A 22,664-nucleotide genomic window follows, 5' to 3' on the forward strand; every position below is an offset into this window, starting at 1 on the left:
GATCAGATCCTCTGCAGAGAGTTTCTTTGTTTCCAGAGATATTTTGTGCTTCACTAAGTAAAAAATGTCATCATATTTCAAAGTGAAATTTTGCAGGTCATTGATCTAGAATGTGAGCTAGTTCCTTTGGGTATTTTGGAAAATCAGAAACAACATATTTATTTGATTTAGAAAAATTACTTCCGTCCAAGGCTGTTTCTCAAGAAACATTCATGACAGCCTAAAACTTGTGAACTTGCTACATATACATGCCAGGCATAGCATAAAGATAAATAGCTCAATACTTTGTGATATGAAATCTCCCTGAACAAGTATTTCGTATTGGATTGTAACAGATCTTAAAAGACCTTCCAGTGTCCTGGAAAAATAATCATAGTTTTAAAGGGCTAGTAAACATATATCTTCACATGGTAGTTAGCAAATGTTTCAATAAACTGTAAAGACTCCGTCTAACAATTTTCATACTTAGTTCCGGAATGATTAATCATGATGGGTTTTTTAAGGTTTACATTAAAATAATAAGAAATAAACTTTCCAAAATAGTAAAACATTGTGGTTCTCATGTCAATAGGAAAAGCCAAGGACATTAAAAATTAAAGATGACATCTCCAATCTAGATTTCTACCCCAGCTAAGTAATTTCCATGCTTCTGGCCTCTGTTGGTCCCCTGAGGAAAATGGATGAAATCCTTCTCCCAAAAGCTGAGGGTACACCTGACCTAAATTCTTCCAGATTGCAGACTTAAAGAGCAGAAACCCAGGTCTGTAAGTTATGCTTAGTTATTGAATGGCATCTGTTTGTGTTGTTACATAGGGCAGGGTACACTTTGCGGAAATAACTAAGTGAATTATGGACAAAGCGTTAGTCTGAAAAGAAAAAGAGTGTTTGGTCCTGTTACTGCCTGCTTTAAAGGAGTTTGAAGTTTTTCTCCTATGCTTCACTATTTTCTCCTTTATGCTTTTTAAGTATATCCCAAACTTGAAATTTAAGTGGTTTTTTTCTCCAAAAAAATTAATCTTTTGTAATAAAACCTTCTGAATATTGGGTTTGGGTTTTATTTTGCCTCCTGAAAAAGATAAGGATAGAACAAATGGGCAGAAAGTACTCAGGTGGAAACAAAATTTTGCTACTAGTCAAAAACCCCACTTCCTACCTCCCTGGGAATGTAAAATCAAAGACGCGTTTTGCCCTGAACCAGGCATGCTGTACAAATATCAAACGGCAAACAAATGGTGATTCTTCACCAGAATATTCTTGCAGTCTTCAAGGAGTGATGGCTCAGAGACTTTCTGTGCTGGGGTTGGTGTCTTTGTATATAGTAGTACACATAAGATTTGTCCCCTGAACTTTTAGCATCTTCTTGTGTGAAGGACATCCTCAGCTTAAACACACATGAAAGGGCTTCCTTTTGCCTGCTTTCAGCCTGATGTCTGCTAGATGCATTTGACTCCCTCTTCCCCTTCCTCCTCTTGGTTCTTGTCCTGGGTGAGAGTGAAAGAGGGGTCCTTATTCACCTTCTCCACCCCTGTCATTCAGAGATTCAGCATTTCGATTCAAAACTCAGAGGTTTTCATGGTGTAGACTAGAATGGAATAATTTATGGACAGTTCAATAAAACTAAAATTTAATGTTATATTTACAATTAAGTGCCAAAGTTTCAGTAAGATGCTTGTGAAACATTTCCATTTTGTCAAATCAAACAGCCTTTTCTGATAAAAAACCTGTCTTCTGGAAAATTTTCAGGCTTCCCTGAGTGTTACGCTACATTTTTGGCTCAAGAAGCTCAGTAAGGGCTCTTTATTTTTATTTTAATACAGGATGTCAAAATTAATTATCAGAAGTTTCACTGACATAAAGGAAAATATTTGGGCCAGGGCATTCATTGTTTTAAAGACTATTACCAAAATTTTCACATTGCAGTCATAACCACATATTCATGCAGACTAACTAAATAAAATACAGATTTCAAGCAAACAAGGGTAGAATTTTTGGCTAATACTCACAAGGCAATATTTTTTCTGGAGTTTGACTTTTATCAGTTCAGGTTGTTCAGCCTTGACTACAGATATTTTGGACACTTAACTATCTGCTCATAAAAAGAAGTTTGCTCAGAAATGAGGGAGGCCAGAGGCCTGCCAGAGATTTTGCCATCTCTCTTACGGAGCAATCTCAAGAAAGAAATGGCAAAAAGGCAATCTTGTGTTTGGTATCTGTATCCTGCCTAAGCAACACTTCAGGTGCCTAACTCCTCCAGAAGACTATGAGGCTGCTCAGACATGTTTTCCCCTTCATAAATCCATGCTGACTACTCCCAGTCACTGTCTTGTCCTTAATATGTCTGGAAATGGCTTCCAGGAGGATTTGTTCTATCACTTTCCCAGTGATTGGATTGAGGCTGACTGGCTTGTAGTTCCCTGGATCATCGTTCATGCCCTTCTTGAAGATAGGAGTGACATTTGCTTTCCTCCAGTCCTAAGGAGCCTCCCATGATCCCCATGACTTTTCAAAGATCATCAGGAGTGGCCTTGGAATGACATCTGCCAGCTCCCTCATCACTCATGGGAGGATCTAGGTCCCATGGGCTTGGGTACATTCGGTTTGTTTAAATGTTCCCTAACCTGATCCTTCTCCACCGGGGGAAGTTCTTCCTTGCTCCAGCCTTTTCCACCAGTCTCAGGGGCCTGGGACTCCTGAAGGCAGATCTTACCAGTAAAGACAAGGAGAAGGAGAGATTTGAGTACCTCAATCTTTTTCCATGTCCTTTGTCACCAGCTCTCCTGCCCCATTCAGCAGTGGGCCCACATTTTCCCTGGTCTTCCTTTTGCTCCTGATTGATAGGTAATACCTGTGGAAGCCTTTCCTCATCACCCTTCAGGTGGGCTCTGGCTTTCCTAACCCTGGTCCTGCATGCTCAGACAGTATCTCTGTATCCCTCATGGGTCACCTGTCTCTGCTTCTACTTCTTTTTAATTAAAGTTTAAAGTTTAAACTTCAAGCTTCTTTTAAACATTATAGAAAAACATTGTAGAGAGGAAAGAATGAGTCTGACAAGCTTATGGTAGCTCACATTGCTGAACAGGCGCATGGACCACATTTCCTGTGTGCTAATGGCTCCTGTCATTTACCATGTTGTCCAGCTGAGGAGTGACAAAGATATAAAAAACTGAGGCCTGATTTTAGCCCAGTAATGTCATTTAAAGATGCTTCTGTATGCAGGCTTGGAGACTGCAAGGACTCCAAGGCTTCACTAAAACAATGGCCTGAGCTGAGCGAATACATATGTGATATGCCAAACACAAGATCATGAAACCTTGGAATCTTTTATATGGATATGGGCTGGGAAATATGGACTATTCCTAAAACATTTGGCGTTAAAAGTGACACCCATTATTGTGACTTTAGCTCAGGAATATGGCAAGAATTGTTCATAACATGTATTATTAGGTATGTAAGCTAATCAGGAGGAAAATTGAAGCCCATATGGGAATTCTGAATATTGGTTTGTTCTCCTTGAAGGTGCTGGATAAAGAAAGGAAATAAAGGGGATAAACTGAGAATTTTGTTTCACTAAAAAGTTTTTTTTTTTTTAAATCCTTATTCCAGTGCATTGTAAACCCAATTTTTTTCAGAAGTATTCAGAGAGACGGATTTTACTACCTGCTTAACACAGACTGGAATAGCTGATGATTTCTTGAAGCACAAACCTAGGAGGGTGCAGACACTGCTTAAATCCCTGTTCTCAGGGTTTGGGGCCAGGACTTGAGCTGAGTGTCTGAAACCCCAACTGTGGGAGTTGTCTCCTTTCTCTTTGGAGGGGAGCTTGGTCAGGAGCTTCTGAACAGAAGTTTTGCTGAAAAGGACTTAGTTGTAAGAAAGATTTTGGTTTCAGCAAATAGGCATTTTCCAATTTAAAACATGTGCTGTGGACAAAAGTTCCTGCCTTGCTCCAAGGCTGGGTGTCTTCAGAGCCTGGAGGTGTTCAGGAAGGTGGAAGGTGCTCCGCGCAGGTGGAGAGGGCCCATCATCTCATGGGACTGCACGGCACACACAGGAGATGCAACAACAGGGAGGATGCAACAAAAGCCAGGGCTTTTTTTATTAGTCACCCAGAACTGCCCAGAGCTCATTTGTGTTTGAACACAGTGGTTTGGTTTGGGGAAGACTGTTAGCCTTGTTCGGTTGTTGTCCTGTCCTGAAGGCTTGGGGAAATGAAGGACAGGAATATGGGAGTGTGGCATGGTGAAACTTCTCCAGAAGAACGGCTACCTATCCAAAGGATTAAGTGAAAGTTGGCTTTTCTACAGAAGTCCAGGTCTGGACATGCGCATGCTCATGGAATAGCAAATTCCTGTTTTGCAATTACATCTAGAAAGATAAATGTTTTCCATTTGCTGCCTCCCCTCCCACTTGCTCAGCCTGGGATAAGGGTCTTATTCAGTTCAGCCTGAGAGATGGAGGTTTCGGGGAATAAGAGGAGTTTCACAGACGAAAAGAAAGAGACAGGAGTGTGAGGAGAAAGGGGGAAGGGGGGGAGGAGGTAAGAGTCCTGGCACAAATATTTAAGCATTCAAACTGTTGCAAAACTAGGCCTTGTAGGAATAAAAGCCTCGTGCGATGGAAATACAGACTCTGGGATGATTATTTCTGCTGCCTGTGAAGCTAGGAGGTTAAACCAGGGAAATGATAAGTGAAGAAGAGTTACGAGCAGCGAAGACAGAGGCAGTCCAGGCGCTGGTACACGCACATGCACCAGGCAGTTGGCCTGAGCCCATTGCTGAGCCAGGACCCTGGCCAATTTGGCCAATTTTTCTTTTTTTTTTTTTTTTTTCCCTTCTTGGAAGAAAAGGAGCGAGGTTAAGCTGACCGGAGAAAGCAAAGCTACCGTAGCCTTTTGTGGCCTGTAAAGCTGAGTACAGACTGTCATTGTCAGGCTGTGTAACACAGTCCACTTTTGTTGTTTACTTGCAGCAGCGGGTGGAAGGAACTGCTCTGAATTATGTTGGGTGACAGGGAGCCAGGAGAAGGGCTGTCGTGGGAGGAGGCTCTGCTGTGTTCCTGAACTTTCACTTTTGATTTTCAGCTGAGCTGGCACAATTCCTGATTGTTATTTTTTTTTAATGCCTGGACCCAAGGCCAGATCCTCAGCTGGGATAAATCAGCTCCACTTCCCTGTAGCCGAGGAAGGTAGGAGGATGCACAGCGGTTCAGGATACAACCCGCCTTGTTTAGAGACCAGAGCGCTTCTTTTCCCTGGTAAAAATCAGACCACCACATTCATGTGCTCAATCATCAAGTACGTGAACATTTTTCAAAAGCACAACTTCCCAGAGTGCCTTTAAATAAAGAAGTGCTATTGGACCTCGGTAGTGTGAAAGGAGCGGTTGAAATCCCTGTCTTTCCCAGCTGTTAAACCTGTGTTTGATTTCTGAAAAACCTATAGAGAAAAAGGGTTAAAGGAGACCATACAAGAAGTAGAAGAAATAAATTGAATGCACATGTGCAATCATTATTCATACTAACATTCCCTGTATTACTTCATAACACAGCTGTATACACAAAAAAACAGCCCAGTTTGGTTTCTTCCTATTCGAATCTTATTAATTTCTGTTTAATGGAACACAAATGTTTGCGCTCTTCATTTTGACGAATGCAGCCTCGTAGTGTATTTGTTAAGCATTAGCTAGCGCAGTTGTGACCATCTAATACAAATGTCTCTGGGCCTTTCATGGCTCCTGACAGGACATCTTTTGAGCATGACAGTTGCCATGGGGACGGGTGCAATGCCTATTTGGAAGGAAAATTTGGAGCAATGCTCATTACGACAAAAACTACATCGGGGAGGGGGGAAGGAGAATGTTTGCTTCTTGTGCTGACACTTAGCTGCTTGTTTTACCCGCCACCCACACACTTCCATCAAACAATATCTCTTTCAAACGCAGAAGTCAAAGTTTGCATCTCCTATCGTTCCAGCTGGAACAGGCAGGGTCTGTGTGAAATGAATATCATCGCGCACAGGGCCGGGGCAATGCCTGGCTGGCTCTATCTATCACTTCATAACACAGCAACACTGAGCCCTCTCAGTTTTCCCCTCCTCCTGCCTTCGGCCGAATGCTTCGCCCAGCTCCTCGGGGCACCGCAGGGACGCCGGGTTGGCATGGGGAGGGGGTAGCTGGGTAAATCTAACCAGCTTGCTCAAAATCAGCAGATTTGTTGTGGGTTTACGCTGGTGAGAGGAGGATCAATGTCTGTGTGTATCATCACAATTTCCACAGATAGGGAAGGTGACAATAACAAACACGAAGACCTTCGTATCCTCCCCGTCCCCCCAGAACACTGTGAGAAGTCAAGGGAAAAAAAACCCTTTTTGTAGAAAACGAGTCCTAGACCCTTCTGTTTTGAGCTGTCTCTTGCCCTATATTACTGTAGAGTCTGCACATTTCTTCCATTAGAAATTAGCCATCGCTATATTTTTCACTGAGTTGTTCTGTTGATTTAGACTTTCAAAAAATCCCCAAACCCACACTGAAAAAAACCAAACCCCCCAAAAACTGGATACCAGCCAAACAGTTGAAGGAGGAGATGCAGCAGACTCAGCACAAGGCCCAGGTTTTGAGGGGGGGTGGTTTGCAAAGTGCTCAAATGTCCAGCTTTGGGTGCTGGGGTAATATACAAAATCTTCTCGGTGAAATACAGGAGGTGGCTGCAACACCTTGCTGATAGCCCGTGATGCCCACACTGAGCGGTCGGGGCCGGTCAGGTGCTTGGTCCCTGAAGATACCTGGATCCTGAATGATTGCCCTTACAGTTCTGCTTTGCTTTCTGTATTTTACAGGGACCAGATGCCCACAGAAACACTCAGGGGTTTGCATTTCCCCTGCCCTTAGGATCATACAGGCGATCCAGAACCTGTTCAGTCCAGGTGCTAGATGTCTTGGAAATACGATAACTTACCCAGCATCTGGATGAATACAAATTATCTCACATATGGAACAGGGACAGGGTGGTGGAGTTGGCCTCTGCTTTGCGGGGGGGCGTGACTTTGGGGTTTTTACATGCTGTCAGACCACTTTTTCCTTCTCTTCACTGTAAGGTTGCGGGCGTGAAATGTGGTGCAGAGAAAGAGGCAGCTTTGACACACTTGCAAGTTTCCTGGCACGATCAGTCTGCAGTGTTTCTCTCTGGGGCCTCTTTGCACCAGAAAGGCTCCTCGACCGGCTCCCTCTAACACACTGTCCTGACTGCAGGCAGCAATTAGTTTCTAAGGTTTTATTTAAATGAAAAAAACCAACCCTCAACACCCCCCCCCCCGAAATAAACGCCATTATGTGCAGCTGTAACAATTCTCCCTCCCCCGCCGTTCAGTCATGCATCGACAGCTGCCTTTAAACTTGAACTTTCTCTACTCCTGCACAGCCTGCTACCACTTGAACTGCTTGACTAATATCATCATCTAGCAGCAGCAGCAGCAGCAGCAGCAGCAGCAGCAGCAGATGTTATCATCTCATCTGGGGAGAGGTTTCCAGGTCTGAATGCCAGAGCTGCAGTGGGGGCTCATACATTCCCCATGGAGTCACAACCTCCAGGAGCCATAAAGCTGTTTTTGCTTTGGGATGACAATGGGAGTCCCAGGTAGTGCCTGGACCTTGATGCTCTCCTCTCTCCCCTCCTCTTTTTCTTCTTGTGGCATTCACCAAAGGCAGGAGGCTATGCTTGAAAGGTACAGGAGCTCCACCAGGCTCTCATGACTCCCCCTCACTTTGCCCACCACTTCATCCCCAGTTTTGCAGGGCTTGTTAAGCCCCATTAGATGGTTCTTTTTCTTCATTAAGGCAACATGTGTGAAAGTCCCAACTTCTCTTAGCTTTTCTGCACACCCAGGTGCTACCCTCCAGATTAAGACATCACAAAATTTTGAAGTAGATAATTTTGTTTGTCTAAATACTGATGTGTTTTACAGTGGTTCATTGTATGCTGCATCAAAATATGCAATCAATTCAATATTTATGCTTATAAAATAATAATATCAGTACATAGTTTATTTCTAAAACAATTTCCCTCTGAGTAGATATACCTAAAAAGAATTATAACACATGGAAAACTAGCATTGCAGCAAGTTTCAGAGTTAACCTGTGGTATGTGTTTGCCTATGGCAAACATGAGGCAATTTGAATTAATTTAGCCGTCCCTGCCTAGTCACATCTTCCATCACCATAATTTATCTGGCTATCTGATCATTTTGTTTTGTTCAAACTTTAGGCCCAATTCTTTCTCCAGATTTATGCATGCAATGGCATGCACATGTCTCTTCTTAGATTTAGTGGGAATTATGAGTCTGTCTCTGAAGGGAGAGCTCTAGATCAAAGGTCTATATATTTGAACAAAATTTGTATGAAAACTACTCTGGAGATGAGCATTCTATAATAGACCAGTGCATATTTATTCCCAGTCTTGCTTTTTGTACTGTCTGAAAGTGTAATTTTCATAAAAATCTAAACTTAGTTGAAAATACCTAGATTTTCATAATATCTGATATAAAGTTATTGGTTTTTCACTTTTACAATGAAAAAATATTTTCAGAATTTTCAGAATTTCATTATCCAGTGTTGAAGAAATTTAATGTTTAAGTTTTTATTTTATTATTTTTACAAAATTTCATGACATTTATACCAGCATCAAAAATCACAAGCAGGAGACATTTTAAAATAGAAAAGAAGATAAAACTTTTAAACATGCTAAACAGCACTTGCCTCTCTATGATTTTTAAAGACAATTAAAATAATAGAATACTTCAATTAAGTAATTACATGCTATCACTAATTACACATTGTGAAATGCTGTAAATAATGAGTATAGAAATGAAAAACACATTTACATTAACTAAAAGAAAATAATTTTTAAAAAAGAAATTCTGAAATGAACTTTTGCAAATCGTCAGATATTTCCAGTTTCCACTTCATGGAAAATTTCAGCTGTATTTGGTTATGTTCTAAGTCTCTGACAGTCTCAATAGATGTTAGAGATCCGAGAGCAGGAAAATATACGTCATTTCGAAAGACTACTATTACAATTAAGTCTGCTGTCTCACAGAGACTCTATTAATCAGGGAATAAACACCGTCCTAAGTGTTTATTAGGAAGAAACTCTGCTTTCCAAACACTTGAGATAACTGCTTTTTGTTCTATGGCAACCAGGTTTCAAGAGAAAGATGTTTCATTGTTCTCCAGTACAAACCTCCCACCCGCTTTTGCTTTCTCCTGCTTGCAGTGCTTCAGAGAGCTGCACTTTGCACACAGGGATCCAAAATCAGTCCTGGCACAAATAACCACCGATGCCCAGGCTGGCCTACAGGCGTGTTTAGACATGTGTCTGCTCTTCTGCCCAGGGTCCAGCCTTCCACGGAGCTGCTGTCTCCAACACCCCAAACTAAAGGAGATTGGAAGACCCAGTGGTGAGCTTCACCTCACCTGACATGGCGTGCTCGTGGAGGAGACCTCTGCGTCTGAGCGAGTCACCATCAGCTCCCTTTAGAGTCACGGGAGACAAGCAGGCTCTTCAGAGTACAACTCATCTGGCCCATTTTAGACATCTGCTTCCTGAGGAGGAGAGCTGCGCAGCAGTAGGGTTTCTCTCCCATGACCACACGGGGAGCCTGCATGACTACCAGAAGTGCAAAGGTCTGCCTCTGCTCAGGTCCATCACACCTGACGTGCTTAGCAATAATTTGATTTAACAGAGGGGCTGGGTGACCAGCTCCCTTGGCCATTACTGGAAAATGAAAGCTATGTCCCCAGCCAAAAGCTCTCCTTAGACCTTACACAGTCTCTAATGGTGCTGTGCCATGAGGCACTCACTCAAACATCTTCTCTTCTGGGCTGTACTGTATTTTACATAGCCAGAGGATGCTCTGAGTGCAACATTCCCCTTGGCACTGGGAGGGCAGGAGTTTCTCTACAGCCTCATCATGGTACTCAGAGGACAAATTGCTCCTATCTATTGAAAACAGCAGTATTTCTACCATTAGAATGAAAAGAGTAATTTGTATGCAGTTAGATTTCCTTTTTCTTTGCAGACAGTCAGGGATTTCTTTCTTCCATATTTGAATTTGTTTGGCAACATTATAATTGTATAGAGGAACAGCTTCCTTTGAGCCAACAGTATTGAGAACGCAAACAGACTTAGTGTGTCCTAGCTGGGGCCATCAGTGACCTCTGTCTTTCTTTCCAAATTCAGTGAGCAGCCTTTGTGGCCAGGAAGAGGGATGGAAAAGCCCACTGGGGGTCTCGATGTCTCAAGCAGAAAACAGGAATTTAGGGAAGGGTAAGAGAGATTCAGATCTAAGAATTATTAGAAGATGATAAATGTTTGCTTTCCCTGAGTTTCCTGGGTCTTGCTAAAGGCAGCAGCCCCATAAAAACTAGTCAGCTGAAACGCTTGCTATGTAAGTGTAGGGGTTACATTTAGATTTCCTCTCCTTGCTGGTGCAGGAATAGCCCTGGTTACAAAAACCATGGATGTCTGGTACAGCTCAAGTGCATTTGTGCCAGAGCTCCTACAATGCGCTCCTGCTACCACGGCCCCTTGCTTTGTCATGCTCATTTAAAATAAAATCACTGGCTGGTGATTAACAACACACACACAAAAAAAAAAAAAAAAAGAGAAAACAGTTATGGTCTGATATGTCTGCTAGGTCTGCATCACTGGTAAATGAAAAAGACCATTGTTTTAGCTGGGAAGATTGCCATCAGAGACAGAGAGCTAGGGTTGTATCCAGACAACGCGGCACAGGTTGTCCAGCTAACCAGAAGATATCGATATCCAGATATCCTTGAGGAAAGAACTGGGAGAAGATGTGTTTGGGGATGACACATCTGTGAAGTTTCCCTTTCCTGAGTCAAATGGCTGAATCACTTAAGCAGGACGATGCTCTTGACATGCCCTTGGAATAGTCTCTCCCTGGGCTGGCCACTTTCCCTTCTCCTTCTGCAGCTCTCTCTTCCAACACCAGCATCATTAAGTGTAATTAGCTTCCTTTTCCACAACTGAAGCCTAGATTTATCCAGCTTTGTGTATTCTGCTACTTCAATCTGTTTTCTGGCCTACAAGCCACTTGTACCAACATTGGCATTCCCAGTTAAAGCTGTTCAGTCCCTTAACCCATTGTAAGTCTGAGGTCGGTGTCCCAGTTACCCGTTTCTGAGATAGTTCAATGTAAATCAACTCCTCTGTCCCTTCTAGGAAATGGAAGTCCAAAATCAAATGAGAGTAACAATGTTATCCTATTTCTTATCATTCCTTTTTTCCTTTTACTCTATCCACGTCCTTCCTTTTTTGAGCTGCTCTCTTCTCTCCCCATTCTCCTTCCCACATGTACTTCATGAATCCAGAGCCCTCCCTCTCACCCAAGGTGAGGTTCCCATCCATTTCCTTGCAACCACACAGGGATTCAATTTGCTCCTCTTCAACTAACACCCAAACTCAAGCCCTAAATGCTGAAACCACTCAAAGCAGCAGAAAACAATTCCTGCTTCATGTCTCCTCAGGGCTACATCCTAGGCTTTGCAACCTCAATACTCCAGGAAACCTTCACACAGTGTCTTCACAGAGTTTCACAGGGTTTATGCTTCTTCATTCTTATCAAGGGCCATCTGTGTTTCCTCACTCAACATACATACTCTTCTTAGGTTTTCTCCTGTCCTCTCTATTGTGAGCTGACTGTTTCAGGATTCCTCCACAAATAAAACTGCATGGAATTGCTGTTTTCCTAGTCTCTCTTGACAAAGAAGGAAGAAAATAAATCAATTTTTATACAATTTCTCCTCTAAAAAGTGATGTTATGTTTCAGGAGAAAACAATGAGCAGAAAAAGCAGAGTTTGGTCCCCACCTTAGCCCAGCAGGATGAATTTCCTTTGCATTTGTTCTGGTCAGGCATATAGTTCATGTACTTATCATTGATTTTGCAGCCCTGCTCATGCTCCTCAATGAATGTGGCCCAACATGACTGTGGCTCCATCAAAGATACAGATACTAGCAACAATCTTAAGTTTGATTCCCTCCATGTTCTATATTAAGCAAGTACTTTGAATGCATGGGAAAACATTTCTATATCGAGCTCTATTTCTTCGTTCTCAGAAGAGGAATGTTCTGTAGTTACTGAAGAAGCTTATGCCATATGGTCCCACCTACATGATCTTCCTTCCTGTTTTCACAGTATATTTTGCGCTATTTAGCCACTTTTTTTTGTTTTGCTGTTGATGTACCCACAGTGATCCAACAACAGCTAGTTTCTTGCCGTTCAGCTGTAGAAGCATTGCGACACTAACCATTCTGTGCCTGTATGTGACTGAGTCTAATAGAGGGATGGTCATTTTTCCTTAAATTGTTCTTCTCAGTTCCATCATCTGTCTCATCTCCTGCTATTAATATTGTTAACACTGTTCTTGTAACAACAGCCAGAGGCTTTGGCCTCCAGCTACATGAAGTATTGAAATACATTTTTTTCCTTTTCTTTTTCACTACCTATTAAGGTCACAGCAAGATCTGCTTCACTTTCTCCTCTGCTTTCCCCCTATATTAAATGCAAATATGTTTTTATGTTGTTAAGTGGGAATGTTGTTAAGTGGGAAAGACAAATCTGCAAAATTCGGAGAGTGCCAAATGCCCTGTGCAGAATTAATTTGCCTCCCCCCGCCCCCGTCTGCCAGTGCCCACAATAGCTCACTGCTTTTTTCCGTCGTAGTTAAAGGAGGCAGAAACTAAGAAAAAAAACCAATGCAATGACAGGAAAATATGAAAATTGAATTAAAAAAATCACAAATGTGGAAAAATAATAGAAGTCATCATCAACCACTAGACAAGAGACTCAGTGAGCTACAACTCTCTTATCCAGCTGAGGGTCATGTCCTGAAATGTCTATGGAACATCCTGAAAATTTCCTGAGCTATTAGAAACTTAAATTATTTAGTCTTCAGGCCAGATTAAAGAAAATATTAATCACTTACTGTAGAATGTTTTATATTAGACCTGCTGTGTGAGGACCTCTCCCTGATTTATAAAGTCCAATGTCACAACTCCTCTGTGAAGCAAATATTATTCCTGTTGTATGGAAAAATGCATTTAGATGTGCAGAAACTCAGACTATTTAAAAATACTTTTTATACTGTAAGTTATACCATAATTATCAATGGAAATACATTTAATTAAAAGGATTTCCTATAGTTTCCTGTGGTAGTCCTCAGTTTCTCTTTGTTTCTGTTTTCTTATTTTGGGTTCTGTGTTACTTTTTATGTATTATAGATACAAATGAAAAAATAGAGAGGAATCTGTCACTTACTCCACAGCATATAAATTCACCATGTTCAGCTACACATTAAGGAGGCTGACTGTGAAGTTATCTCTTACTTGTTTCCCTATTTTAGGTAATCATCTACTGGGTTCTAGATTTAGAAAAAAAAAAAACCCAAAACTTTATTCCTTTTAAATTTTAAAGCATAGAGCCTTTCAGATTTGTACATCATTAAGACGAGACACAAACAATGAACAACAGACTTTTGCAAGACTATTTCCAAAGTGAAAAAGGTCATTTTACTGCCGTGACTACCATTAAGATATTCATCAAAATTTGGTCAAGAAAGTAATAGAGGATTCCTTGGCCCTGTTTGTAGTAATGTTTGGTAATTTCTTTTTTTTTGAAGTATGGGCAAAAACTGGACTGAACTGGGCCACTCAAACTATGGGCTCAGTCCTGAAAATACTTGTAGTAAGGCCCCACTTTGCACATCTGAGCAGCTTCAACCAACTCTAGAGGAAATATTCCCATGTGTAAAATTTACTCAGATTTGTAGGATCAGGGCTTACATTAGGAAACTGCTGCAGGCCTGCTTAGGGGAACAAAATAGAACAGCTGCACTTAATATGTGTCATTATTATTATTGGTTTAATCTGTCCCCCGTGAAAATAAAATTATGCTAAAATGGCATTTGCCTAAGCTGAACTTGAGAAACAATTAACAAATGTAGCTCCAAAGTATAACCAAGGCTGGAGGACCCTCTGCCGCTGCTGACACTCGTGGCTGCGTGCGGGGACGACGTATGGAGACGTGCAGAGCCAGGTCTCTCCAGGGCCCTAGGGCAGGGGGTGTACACCTGAGGTAAAGCCACGTCTCCTCCTGCATCCCTGGCTGTGCAGTGGGACAAGCTCTTGCGCAAGGATGGGCTTTTTCGGTGGTGGACTCCTTTTCCCTGTGCGTTCTCCGGCAGCCCAGAAGCCTGGCACTGAGCACACGTGGCTTCTTTTAGATGTCTTTCTCCCTAAGCATGTAGGATTGAAGGATATTTCCAGGAGGTCTGCATGGATCAGTGGTCAATCAAATCATGGTCCACGTGGAGCCAGGGGGAATAAGGGAAAGCTGCAAACTGTACAGACTGAGTGTAGGAAAAGACAAGCTGTAAAAAGAAACGTTGAGAGCTATTCCCCAGCAGGCTGCTGAATGAGTTAAGCCTGCTCAGGGGCTGCTTTGACTTGCACTCAGTCCAGCAGAGGTTTTATGTGAGCACTTAGAGCAGGAGCCATAGCAACCCACCACAATACAGATAGCACCTTGGAGATGAAGGGAATCAAAGGTACTCGTGGACCGAGGACGTGGGCTCTTGAACATCCTGAAAAGGGGAAGCTCTTAGCCAAAGAACAAATCAGACACGTGAGCCTGTCAGCATGTGCCATATAGCATCATTTTACTGTGACTCTCACAGAATTTAAAAGCTTACAAAAAAGTATCATTGCGTGTGGAGAAAGTCTGCTTCTGTGCAGGTGGGCTACCAGGAATTCATTCAGGTCTTGTTGGGCATATTCCGTGAAACTTCACTGCTGCTTGGGTTTTGGTAGAAAAAACTGGTCCGTGCAAAGGGGGAGAGGCAGAGCAAAGAATTCAAAACTCGGAAAGGATCTCCAGTGGAACAAGACAACAGCCAAATCTCCATTGGAAAGGAAGAAACACGAAAGAAATGTCAAAAGACACCATAATTTTTTATTTCCAGAAACAACAAATCAGGTCTTAATTCAATTGTTACTTTTAATTTCTCAGGAACCTTATGTAATTAAGGACACCTTTAAAAAGCAGAGAGATGAAGATACAGCACTTTGTATCAAGAAATCATCTCAGCAAGGCAGAAAGGAGCAAATACAATTTTATGCTGGAATAGTTAGAAACCAGGAATGGAAGTACTGTGGTGGGAGGTGGGAGCCCCTGTTCCCCACACCAGCACTGTCCAGTGCAGTGTTGGACACTGGGGGCTGCACAACCTGCTCTGCCCAGGGCTCTGCTTGACCATGTGGAGCATCAGGTTCTTCTGAGTGGGCATCAGCTGTAAAAGATAGGTGTCGTTTCCAGCCTTGCTTTTCTTGGACTTTGCACAGGCTGTGGGTTTGTTATAGTGGGATGGGGAATGATCTGAGGGGTTATACAGAGGAAGTCATCCTGGGCATTTCTGACTAAACTGAATGGCGTGCTGTCCATAACTGCAAGGGTGTTGACTTGATAATCCAGATAGCCCCATCTAGTCCCATGTTCCCCAAAATACTTGGAAAAAGATTCAAGTGGGTCTTGAAGGACACAAGAAGGTGGCACTGGCCTTCTGGACAGCTCTGGATTTCACCCAGAACCTGGGCTTGAACAACACTGGTGGTGTAAGGATATCCACATAGTTGTGTACCATGGTGGAATGTCTACATCAGCGGTGTAAAAATATCTACATGAGAGAGCTGGTAATGAGCATGTCCAGTGCAGTGTGTGGGATATGGGCTGCTCCCTCTTTCCAGCTGCCTGCTGGATGCCTCTCTGCTAAACTGGACCAAGCAGGGCTCTGTTGACTTGGAGTCCTGGACAACTGCCAAGAGTGCTCACCTCTTAAACCAGCTCTGTCTATAGCTGTTTTCTTCTTCTGTGCACACCATGGTGCTGAAGCACAGAGCTCTTTGAAAGACTGGCTCCTAAGACCTTGTTTCATAGCAGTAGACCTTACCGTCAAATTCAGCCAGCCTTCTCCAGTCTGCCAGTTGGTATTACACAGTTCGGTTATTTTATCAGCTACTTTGGTGGGAATGAGGAGCTTATCAACCCTGGGGCTGCTGGAACATGGCTACCCCTCTAGACAAGGGAGGGCTACAGCCATGATGCCAAATATTTTTAGGGAGTTTTCATGTAACTGTTATGTAAGCATGGGTTGATTATTCTTTCCAACTTGTTAAATTTTAGCATGATATTCACTGCTGTCATCTTTATGGCACAGAGCTTTAAGGCTGTGACTGTGAATAGTGTTACACATTGTACATTTGTTTTGTTTTCCAGAATGGCTGGAACGACTTGGTATTTTTATGCAGATCTCATAGATGCAGATAGGTCTGTGTTGCTCTTCTATGTCTACTCTAGCCAGGAACCCCACCAGCATTTCAATGCCTGCTATTCAATAATGCTTATTAAAGGGGAAACCTGTGATGATCTTCCTAACTACTGTGCCAAGTGAATGGAAACCACAAGAAGTGTCTTGACTGGATAGCAGATCTTCACACCTTTTGACAGATATGCTACATACACAGAAAACGTAGTGACATTTTTCCAGCCGCAAGTGTCTCACCCTCTGCATAAACATCAAACCTGGAAAATTCACTCAGATGAAGAGTGTGAATTCATCACAGATTCCTCCTCAGCATCTGCCTAGACTAAAAATAAGCAGATCCGGAGAGATTACTGCGTCAGAAGAGGGGAGGATCTAGCCAAAGGTGAACTGTCTTTTTCGTGAATGCTGCCAAGAGGTGGGGAAGGCAAATCTAGATGAGTTCTGTGATGCTTCTGCTTGGCCTTTCAGCTAGTCTTTGACTGGAGTGACCTTGAAAGGCTGCTAAAGCTCTCACTGGTGACACTAGAAGGCATTGGCAGAATGGTACTGACTTTGCTACAGCTGTTCCTGCTTTTTGTACGATTGATTGAGGTGAGCACTCCTAGCACTCAAGTATGGTGCCTGTAGGGCATCTGTTTTTCACCACTCATGTAAAATCTATATATAACTATTAGCTATTATTAACTATTAGTTATGGTATAATGTACATGTAAAGCAAGCCATATTGTAAACAACATATTAGTGATGCACAGCACTTTTTCAGTACAGGAGACAGTCAGGGCCTGGCTGAAGGCTTAAAGTTAGAGCATGAACAGACCAAACTGAGCTGAGACTGTCTGAAAGAAGAAAATGTTAAAAGGATCAAGGGAACAGCAAATTTTCCTGCTCTGTGGAAAAGGAGAAGTTCTCACAAGACGACACAGGGAAAAGCCTCAAGGCCATGTTGTACTCACCTGGCTTGCAAGGAGAGTCCCCAGGTAGCACTACCTGTCATTTATTTATATGGGTCTTGACATATTAGCAATGCTACGCAGATGTGACAGTCCACAGTTCTGCATGGGGCAGACAGATGTGCAAAAGTTATTATAGCTGTTTAACAAGTACGGTGTGGAGAAGGAAATGTATTGCTCAGGGAGAGCACTCTGGCACAGCTGAGACAAGGGCACAACCTTCCTACGTCCAGGTTTCATCCTCTCAAAAACCTGTGGCTTCCTTTCCACCCCTATCGTTATCCCTGAGGGGTCCTAGCCTGCAGTTAAAGATCTGAGCCTTCTGTTTCACTGTACAGAAACAGGTTGTTTTGCCCCCTTAAAGATCTAGTATAAAATGCTAATACAAAAGCAACAACTTTTATTGAGCATGAAATAATGTCATGAACCAGCAGAACTGTGTGACCACTCTGTGGCCACACTCATGTACAGAAACCACAGCGAGCAGCTGAATTGCATACATGTGGTGGAGAGAAGAAGAGGGAAAGCTGGCCAGCTCCAAAGTGCAGGGACATCTTCTCTCCTTCCCATCTAGATGCACGGGAGGGCGGCGGGTCCTGCAAGGTGTTCACAGTCAGATTGTGAAAGGCTTTTGAGGTAGCAGCACACTCTGCCTCCCTGTTCCTCCTTGGAGAGCTGTTTCTATTTTGACTCCTAAGGAGATATGCCAAATAAAAGCAACTTTAATTTCTACCACAAGCTGAAAGCATCAATTCCAGTAAGCAGTCCTCAGACCTAGGCTAATACAAGACTAATGAAGAAGTTAACAGCAGTGTAGCCTGATATTAGCTTGAGTTTTGACAGCCTCAAGAACTTAAAAATTATGAGCTCCCTCCCCCCAAATGAGACTGGCTGAAAAAAACAAGCTATTTTCTTTTGAAGCACAGTTCAGGCTGCTTTTATGTAAAGTCTAAAGTCAGAGTGTAGTTTGCAGGTCCTGTGTTCACCCGCAACTTTTTTCTCCTCAAATGCAAGCCTCCATGTAATGACATGACCGTATAAACTGAGGCTTCATTTAAAAAAAAGTGTCATTGCCATACATCTGATAAAATCTCAAAAGCTGACCACATTGTGACACTAATGAGAAAAAAAGTTTTCTAGAAGAGAAAAACCATTTTGGTCAGTAAGGCTTCTTTTTGCTGGGTTTCAGTACCTCAAAGATAGGCATGCAGAACAATATATCAGCCCATCTGAAAAAATAAACAAGAAGCTATGAAAAAGAAATGTGACTTATCTTTTTTTTAAGCTTTCCCACCACTTAGCTCTAGATATCACCAGTATCAGCAGTACAAAAATTAAGCCCGTCTCCAGAGAAATAACATTAGTGAATATTAATAAAAAGGAAAAGGGGAAGAAAGAAAGATCTAGTAGTTTTTTCTTCTTCTTATATATTTACAAAGCTTCTGTTTTTTGAAATATTTTTTGTTTGTATTACCAAGCAATAAGAACATTTCAAATAGAAATGTACCTGAGTTTTCTCACATAAGTGTATACAGTGCCTTGAGCTTTTGAACTTCTGAGAAACGGTCCTGGTTTATAAATAAAGTGAGTAGGAGTAAGTAACTGTGCAGTGAGTGGTATCAGGGCTTAGCTCATCAATGAAACTCCTCATATAAAAAAGTTAAGGACATACAGAAGTGTTTGTAGAGTCAGGACTTCAGAGCAAGCAATGAGTGCTATGGAAATCCCTAAACCAAAGAGACAGGCTCCACATCTTTGATCCATGAATCACACAACCCTTTGCATACCCTGACTAATGACCATACATCAGCCTTGTGTAACAACCGTCACAAATATTTTGATAGTCCTTATTTTACAAGTGGTAAAGATCTGGTGGAGAAGGCAGTAATTGTTCTGATTTATGACTGGCTCAGAGACGTGAAGCGGCTGTGTCTGCTCCAAGGTAAAGAAAGGGCTTGAAAACAAAACCTGAACCATGGCGACCCCCGTTACTCCATGCTTCCCATGTAGATGGCTGCCTGTGCCCCAGCGGCAGCCTGCCAACAGTTTGGGCCTATAGTGCAGCTATCTAGACATCTAGCCACGCCTGTTGTTTGGGGTCTCCTTGTAGCTGATGGACAGACAGGCACCAGTCTTCCCACTGGTCTTGAATACCTACAGAAGTTTGGGATGAATGGCACCCTTACGGGTATATCTCTCTCTGCATTGATTATAGCTAGGTGAGTGGCTCGGACAAGACACTAAACCTATGGGCACCTAAAATCAGGCTGAAGGAGTTTCACTTTATACTAAGGAAGGATTGACCTCGGGTGCTCCACAGCTGCCAGCAGTCATGAAGCCCTTCAGAGCCTTTGCAGGCATCTCCTGACTAATGGGGCACGGTCGAGCTCAAAGCTGCCAGTGCATCAGCACAAAGGCAGCCCGCGTGTTTAAGTAAGTGCTCTGCTTTCAGGGGGATCTAGAGCTTTAGCACAACCTCTTTTAGCATGGGTTGTATGTCAAAAATGCAGTCTGATCTTGGACACCTGGCAAATATATGTATACACTTAATTGAGAGAATAAACATTCCCCAAAGATCCAGAGTCCTGAGATTGCAACCTTGACTTTAACCATTTGGCTTTCTTCACATGCTAGTAAATGCCATCTATCATGAAGATTAGATATTAGAGTCTACCCCCAAAAAACTAAAACAGAACACAGTTCTATGAAACGGAAAAAAAAAGATTTTTGATAGGATTTAGAGATGTAAGATTACATCGTAATCCTCTCTCCAAAAAGGAAAATGAAAAGAAAGGCTGAGAAAGAAAAAAAAAAAAAGGCAAATTATTCCTGCTGTGGCATACGAAAGCTAGAAGAATTTAATTTTCTGGTCTGTTTGTCCTAGCATGCTTCTCTAGGCTTGTCATCAGTTCCACTGGAACACAGGGAATGTAAAAGATATTTTAATACAAATTACTGTATTTGATTCATTCCATTCTCCTTATAAAATTGTCTGCTGTAAAATTATGTCTAATGTGAAACAGCTATAATTTGCTTGCTACTCACTGTATTAATACCTATTAAAACTGACCACAGTAGCACGCACCCAGTTGTTGCAACATGCAAAAACCCACAAGATTTATTTCAATGTGTCTGGAGAGTGCCAAAGCATAAAAATATATTGAAATTTAAAAGCTCTAATGTAACTATTATATAGATCATGGACAAAACTGTCAGTCAACTCAGAATGGCACAGCCAGCTATTTCTAAACATCACAGACCTCTTATAAATCCATTTTTGTGATGTTTCCTACATGAGTTCCACCTCTCGCAGGATTTTTTTACCTCAATTTCAAGACTTGCAGTGTCCATAAACCTCTGTAAGCACTGGAAGGTTCACTACATGAAACAAATTAATTTAAGAAAACATGTCTATAAACAGCGCTAAAGTCATCTTGCAAAAAGCTCTTACTAACAGTGTTTTTATCATCAGTACTAATTAAAGCCTGGAATCTGACCCCAGAGTTAGAGACTGTCCCAGTGCTGGCTACAGATCAGCCCATCTAACGAAACAAACCCTCTAAGCAATACCACATGGAAGACCGATGGTCTCTAGTAGGATTGGCCTTTGGTGATAAGATCAATGGGGAGGCAAACAAGACTAACAGTATTTCAGTGCTTTGATACTCTGGTGATAGGCGCTATAAAAAACCTCAGACAGTTTGTATCAACCCACGCTCGCCAAGTGTGGCAAAATGCCAGCTCAACCCTTTCCCTTGATGGGCAGAATCAATGCTGAAGGTGTTTTTTTTTTTTTTTCCACAAACTAGCGAGTGGTGGACAGAGATCCATGACAGTGAGGTGATAAAATGACAAGAGCCTTTTCCTCCTGCAGGAAGCGCATGAGGGTGAAAACTGCAGCCATAAAGCAAGCAAACCAGCCAATAAAGATTATTGTCAGCCTGCTAGCATGCAGAGTGCTAAAAATTTGCGAACTTCAATCCTTCTTGTGTATAACATGTAGATCAAACTACCTCTTACTGCTTCCAGCTGTGGAAGGCTGAACATATGCAGCAGAAAACCTGCAGCCACGTGTAAAGGGAAGGAGGCACCCATATGGTGTGTGCTCAGATGGAGGAAGCCTGTGCTTATGGCGCTGCACGTCACGCAGCACTAGACGACACACTGGAGCTGCTGGGGAGAGAGGGACTGCTGTGTGGGGACATCACGGTGCCTCCATGCTGCATGAGGTTCATTTAGGTCCCATTTTGATGAATTCGGAGGTATCCTGACCTTGATCTGGCCCTCTGTGCCGGGGGCCCTATTGGAGCACTTGCGCAGGGGAGCTGTGGTGAGGCATGCGGGGCGAACGAGGCTTAGTCAGAGGAAACCATGTAAATCTCAGCAGTGGCTGATTTGTGGCTTCATCCACAAATCATTTAGGCAAACAAGGGCAACCTACTTCCACTTCAAGGTAGTAAACACATACATGTTTCCTAATCCCCCTGCTCCTCCTGAACCCAGAAAGCATTTACTAGCCTTCCTGGGAAGTCTCCTCTGCACCTAATGGCTCCTAAGAAAGGGCTAGTTTAAGAATGTAACCCCTGAAAATGGCAGGCAGCATCCATTTGCACTGGAGGGAGCATCCATAGGCACCCAGCTCTGGCTCTGTGAAGGGGATTCACCCTGCTCTTCTCTAGGACTTTCCCCATCGGCTCTCTTACGCACCTCTCAGCTTCCTCACTATTGAAGATCCCACTCTTTGTCCAGCAGATGTAGTGCCTGACTCTGAGCGAAGGGGCACCTAAACATGAGAAAACACAACACCCAGGACCTTCTGTCAGTCCTGCAGCCCTTAACACCTTGCCTATGGGAGCACATAAAGAATGATGGCTATCCTTGCCCAGTTCATTGGCAGCATGCTCTGTTAATGTGATAAAGCAGAGGAGAGGGCTGATAAGAATAGGAAATGCAGGAGTACAGGGAATGAAGATAAGATGTGAGCATGAGATGATAGGAGAAATTCAGCTATATCAACACTGGTAAATTAACTGTGTCCATCACTGTCCTGTAGAAATGAGGGCACTGGGAAAAGGATGGGCTGCACTGCACTTACACTGTGCAGATCTTCAGAGGAGGGTGACCACATCCAAACTGCTTGGGGGGAATGGTCCGTGTCCCATGCTAACTCCCAAAATGAGGAGTGTTTGAGATATTGGTGGTTGGGCTGGGCTGAAATTGTGCCTGGAAGGGCTATGACACATTAGCAATATAGATGGCTGAGTCTCAGTGCCCAGAAATGTTCCCTGGCATTGTTCAGTTTATTAGCACATGCTTTGCCTC

Source organism: Gymnogyps californianus, chromosome 1, assembly GCF_018139145.2.
Source record: "Gymnogyps californianus isolate 813 chromosome 1, ASM1813914v2, whole genome shotgun sequence".
In the NCBI taxonomy this organism is placed as follows: domain Eukaryota; kingdom Metazoa; phylum Chordata; class Aves; order Accipitriformes; family Cathartidae; genus Gymnogyps; species Gymnogyps californianus.